The following is a 6,339-nucleotide window of genomic DNA, read 5'->3' as shown; positions in this document are numbered from 1 at the left end:
ATACATGAGATTTTAATAGAACACAAGCAAGGTTCCAGTCAGGAGAGAACAACGAGAGTAAGTGCCATAAAGATAAGTTCTGGTCCAACAGGACATAGGTGCTACGAGGCAGTGCTACGAGGCAGAGCATAGAGTGCATAGAGGCAGATAAAGAGTTGGTTTTTTTTTTTGGTTACACAGTCCATCAGGTGAGAAGGTGTTCACTAAAGAGCTGGGTCTTTAGTCTTTTCTTAAAGATTGAGAGGGACTCTGCGGATCGAATGGAGTTTGGTAACTCGTTCCACCACCGAGGAACCACAGAAGAAGAGTCTGGCTAGAGACTTAGGGCCTTATTGTGGTGGCAGCACCAGGCGCCGCTCCTTGGCAGAGCGTAGTGGGCGGGAGGGAGCATAGACCTGAATGAGGGAGTTCAGGTAGGTCGGAGCCGTTTTGGTTGCTGCTTTTCACTGAAATAAATTATAACTGAAGGCGAGTGCCCTGCCTACTCCCCTTTAAATAATTGTATCATTACCTCCGCCAAGGAGGTTATGTTTTCAGTGCCGTTTGTTTGTCTGTTAGCAGGATTACGGAAAAACTACTGGCCCGATTTTCATGAAACTTCGTGGAAGGGTGTAGCATGGACCAAGGAAGAACCCATTACATTTTGGAATGGATCCGGATTTGACTCACAAACAAGCAATAATAGCACGAACCTTGGAGGAGGTCTGCGCTCTCCGAGTGCCCTTCTAGTTTATAACTTTTATCAAGACTGAATGTTCTTTCATTTATTTACAAGTAATCCACTTTCACAGCGCTGACTTCAACAGTGTTACCTCCTCAGTCCTTGAGAAACTGCAGATGTCCACCAAACCAGGAGATACCACAAGCATGGCATTGTTCTTCACCAAACAGGGTGAAACTGCCAACAGTGTGGAGACTGAGAGGTCAGCCAGTACTCAGAGAGTACTGGCTGACAGAGAGAGAACAGAGAGACTGAAGAGAGACTTTGTGGACGCGTCAATATATGAAACTCCTGGAATTGCTGAGCATTGAACTGAAGATTCATTGCACATTTTTGTGCAAACTGTTTATACCAAAGTATATTTGGACTATTTTCTTAATTTCTCCATATAGAGACACCAGGTTTCAGGTGTTCACTTAAGATACATCTGTGCTGGCACTATTTTACGATCAATTAAAAACTCATGCGACCATTCCAATATTACATAAATTTGATTTGGCTTTTGAATAGTAAATTTTTTTCTGTATTGATTCCAGTTGTCACTGGTTTCAGTTATCCATGCAAATGAAATATCCAATATCCAGTTTTATGCCAGTTTACCATTTTTGGTTATTCATGCCGAGCTTAGCCACTTTGCATCAATCCAAACAGACCTCTCTCATTGGTCGCGCTCTATGCAAACCCACAATTCAGTACCTTTCCATCCAATCTACATTATCTGCATCAACTGCCACTGGTGCATTTAGTCGCAAAACTGCAGTACAGCAGCTGACAAACCTTGGAACTCCGGGTGAAATTGTTAAAGAACATTCACAATGACAACGGTGAGTACAATGCTATCTCCCTATATAAAAATCACAATACTGCTCCTACAGGGATGTATAGTGTGGCTGTGGTACTCAATAGTGAGTTTATTGTGACTTTATTGTCTTTATATTTTTTCTCCTATAATATCCCAGTAACATCCCTTTAGGATATTATATGTAATTTATAATTTTGCAGTGATGTTTGTATAGGCTATTGTTCTAAAAATGTATTACAGAATTACCACAGTAAGGTTTTTGTAAGGGGTACAATATATTACAAATGTTACTAATGTTTCTTGGTATCATTCCAAGTCAACGTTATTTATTTAAGTTGGGGATGATTCTCCATTGTCTTCATTATTGTTAGATTGAAAATGATGCACACCCAAAGTAACCTAATTTCAACTGTACTGGAAAATACATTGGCAAATCAAAGTGCATAATGTGGGTTTATGAACCAACACAGAATCAAAGTATTTTTGTGTTCATTAACATATAACATTAACATATTTTAGTTTTTGTAGGAATTCCATAGAGGTTTTAAGTGCAGTCAAGTGGGAGTGACATTGTATTGGCTACTGTTTAACAAAAAGACATATGACATTGTGTATAATACAGCTTGTTGACAGCAGGAAATACAAAGCTTTAAACTTTATAGACTTTAGGCTATAACACATTATTTACATATCTAGATCTAGGTATACCTATATCTAACAAACTCTGCACTTCATGGACAGAATCATCCCATTGACTTTCTGTCCAATAAAACCTTGCCTGATGGACTAGACATGGCTAGTTATCTATATCATTGCATTTCATCTTATATATTTTGCATCTCACTGTCAAGACATGATGTGTTAGATGGGCTGTGGTGGCTCCACATAAGGGCAATAGTCATGTCTGTACAATGTAATAACATATATCTCCATACACATGGCTAAGAGTTGTTCAAGAAAGAAATATTATTGCCTAGTCTGCAAGGTTGCTATTAATTCTGTCGTGGTAGCTGTACAGTAGCTATATAGTCAAAGACATCTACATTACTTCATCATATTTGATGTCACATTGTTCAAAGGTATTAGAGACTTGTGCAAATTGTTGAGTCAGAGTCTATAAGGTGGCATGGTATATAGATATATAGATAGATAGAGCTTTAAAATGCTATATGTAGCACCTTTAAAGAAAGAATCAAATAGGTCTGGGTTTGTGGATACATTTTGAAGAATACAGGTTTGTATAAAATTGTAAAAAAGTGATTATAGCATCCCCCCTTTAATCACTGTTGTTCCACCTGAAGATGATCCAATTTTAAGAATTAAATGTGAGGATTGGGATTTGTGAAGCTAATGGGCAAGAAGTTTGCCAGTTTTATCCCCCTCTTCCTAAATTCTATATCTGGCCAGAGTAGCAGTTGCTCAGCTTGCATGGTGGATAACTACTACTGCTACTATTCAGCTTGTAGCAGCAACTGCTGCTTGTATAGGTCTGGGGAGGAATCAAACAATCCTTCTTTCCAGGGAGGGTTATAGATTGGCTTCGCTCATTCATCCTCTGGGATTAAATCAATAAGAGAGTATAAGGCTGTGTAGGCATGCTTTCAAGGCCTCCTAGATTGTAGCATATGACAGTCATTTTTCATATCAAGGACCCTAATTTAGTCCACATTAGGGCCACGGACCCCCATTTGATGAGATTTTGTTTCTCAGACTCAAATCTGAGAATATTTTATTGTTAGATATGATTTTGTCCAGAATCCCATGACTATCTGTATTGTAGGTAGAGAGATAACAGTGAAACTATGATGAAAATAGCCATACTTCTACATTCTCTAATTGTGTTAACTAAATTAAATAAATGAAATAATAGTGAAGTTTAACAATTCATCAGTTTGCTGGGGACCCCCTGGAACCCCCTCAAGGACCCATGGTGGTCCCCGGACCCCACGTTGAGAACCACTGGCATATGACATATTAGGGTTGGAGTTGATCTCTATTAATTTAGTGATTTCAGGAGATGAAAGTAGCAAACTTTTTTTTATCAGAAAGCAACTGGCAATTCAGCCTCCATTGTGGCTTATGTGGCTGAACAAAAGATCAATTCCATTACAAGGGGGTGTTATCAGAGATGAAAATGCTCTTATAGGTACATTAAGCAAAAGTTTCTTGTCCCCAAATGAACAGCATCCCTTTTCATGATTCCTTGATTTGCCTCATTCAACAGAAGGAAATCGATTCCAACTGGAGCTTGAGAGTCACCATACTAAAAGCACAACACAAGCATGCCCACGATTACTGTACGTATACCTATCACTTCACATGATCATTAAAATAATTGTGCTATGCATTTTTTTGGAATGAAATCCTGACACTTCTTTTATCATTTTCACCTGCCCCTGCTAAAGAACCCTTTCATATTCACACAACACATACCTAGAGGGAGTGTTTGTCAGTGTCGTGTTGTGTAACTGATACTGCTGTACCCTGGAGCCTTTTTTCCTGTTTTCTACTACAGGGTCTGATGCGGACAGCTACGTCACTCTACATCTCCCCACGGCATCGACAAGGACCTACAGGACAAAAACTGTTCCAAACAGCCAAAGCCCGACGTGGAACCAAACGTTTAACTTCACGGTCCACAGATATTTAAAAGTAAGGCCACTGTGTACTGACATTGGTCAGTTTTAGATGCATATTACATAGTAACAAGCATTTATTTTGGTACAGTGAGCACCTATGCGCCTAGCATATATCTTGCTGATTGGATGAGTACCAATGGGAATTCCAGAAACAAGTTAGACATCACTTTGAGTCTCCAGTAAATGGACATGACTATTCCATATGTCATAACCAGCCAGTGGTGGAAGAAGTACTCAGATCTTTTACTTAAGTAAAAGTAGAAATACCACAGTATAAAAATACTCTGTTACAAGTAAAAGTCCTGCATTCAAAATGTTACTTAAAGACCCTATAGACAACTTTTTTGCTTTAACTTATCATTATGAAGTAAATGTTGATTGCACAGTGTAATGGCTATAGAATAATGACACCATCGGCGTTTAGATTGGTTCCCTATAAGCCTCGCTTTCACTATGCAATTCTGTCTGCCACCGGGTACGATCTCCCGGGAGAATGAAGGCTCCATTTACGGCACAAAGGAAGTGCGTCATCCATTGTGCAACCAAAAGAGGAATAGAATAGGTTGTGTGTTTTCCCCGGTTGCTATCGGTAGCTACCGGGGAAAACACACAACCTGCCTACTTATTAATACTACCGGATGTTTTACTCTGGCTTTATCATAGCACTGAGATCGGGGTTTCTAGTTCAAATTGGGATTCTTACGGTTGTTTCTTGCTTTGGACAGCAGCCAGAAACAAACAAATGATCCATTGTCCGTTTGATAATCTAAACAAAGAACATGTTTTCTTGCAGTGGCCTTTTTAAAATGAGCAGTGGTGAAAGTTACTATATTGTGTTATGATCAAGAAGTTGATAAGCAGACAGATGGTTTGTTCTATTGCATGGAGCTAGGCTCTAACGGAAAGCGATCCGGTTGTCTTTGAGACAGCGGCACAAACAACAATACCACTTGGAAACGCTAGGGGGGACAACGGGGGGGAAAGTTGAAAAGTTGTCTGTATCCACTTTAAGTAAAAGTACAAAAGTATTAGCATTTATAATGTACTTAAAGCAACAAAAGTAAAAGTACTCATTATGCAGAATGGCCCATTTCAGAATAATACAGTATACATTATATTATTGAATTATAATTATTGATGCATTAATGTGTAAGCATCACTTTAATGTTGCAGCTGGAAAAGGTGGGGCTGATTTCCACTACTATATACTGCTGGGTAGCTTACAGTAATCTATAATAATACATCACAATTTATTAGTTGATTATATTTTGTATTAATAATCTGAATCTGCAAAGTAACTAGTAACTTAAGTTATCAAATAAATGTAGTGGAGTAAAAAGTACAATATTTCCCTCTGAAATGTAGTGGAGTAGAAGTATAAAGTAGCATAAAATGGAAATACTCAAGTAAAGTTCAAGTACCTCAAAATTGTACTTAAGTACAGTATTCGAGTAAATGTACTTAGTTACTTTCCACCTCTTTAACCAGCAAACAGTGAGCTCCTCTGCTGTCTTTCCAGAATATTCTGGAGATAAAGCTGTATGACGATGAACCCCTGAGGCATGACACCCTGATTTCCACATTGCTGTTTGACGTGAGAAACCTCACCCCAGGGAAGAAGGAGACCAAGGTCTTCACCATACACGCGGAGGTGAAAAAATCAAGGAACCATATTAATATAGAGATCAGCACTTCAACATATCATTCTAGGCATATTGGCATAGAATTGATCTGGGACCAGTTGTACTTACTTAAAGTTGTACTTGACATTGCTCATAGATGGATCGAATTCACTTTGATGATCACACATTCTCATGCCCTCTTTCCTATAGACAAAGAGTGAACTCTGGGTTGATTTTGAACTACTGGACAGGTAACTGAGTTTTGTATGTTCCTCTGTTTTCACTTGCTATATGCTTCGAATACAGAGTCTGAACTTTAAATACAGTATAGGCATGAAACAAAAATAATGTGTCTTTTTCTAGTGAGGCGTGCAATCGAGAACACCTCAAAGATGACAAACGAGTGGTAAGGTCTCTCATGTGGGATGCTGACTACACACAAAGCCTAAAAGACACTCTAGTAACTATAATTTAAGGAATGTTCATAGAAGATTAATGCAATATTGCAAGTGCAACACTGCACTTGATGGACAAAATGATTCTACTGTCTTCTAA

The 6,339-nt window shown here is 38.7% G+C and overlaps 1 long non-coding RNA gene across 1 annotated transcript; it reads left to right on the top strand.

The window, feature by feature from the left end:
• The first annotated feature begins 5,771 nt into the window (after positions 1-5,771).
• Positions 5,772-6,245, top strand: LOC139663091 (uncharacterized). The gene is made up of 3 exons (XR_011696695.1): positions 5,772-5,813; positions 5,995-6,035; positions 6,148-6,245. It is a non-coding gene; the product is annotated as an uncharacterized lncRNA (long non-coding RNA).
• The last annotated feature ends 94 nt before the right edge of the window (positions 6,246-6,339 follow it).

This window comes from Centroberyx affinis, unplaced genomic scaffold (genome assembly GCF_046629955.1).
Source record: "Centroberyx affinis isolate AG114_WGS23_722 - 3 ecotype Tasmania unplaced genomic scaffold, CSIRO-AGI_Caff_v1 ptg003915l_1, whole genome shotgun sequence".
Classification (NCBI taxonomy): Eukaryota; Metazoa; Chordata; class Actinopteri; order Beryciformes; family Berycidae; genus Centroberyx; species Centroberyx affinis.
This window is presented reverse-complemented; position numbering and strand designations above follow the sequence as displayed.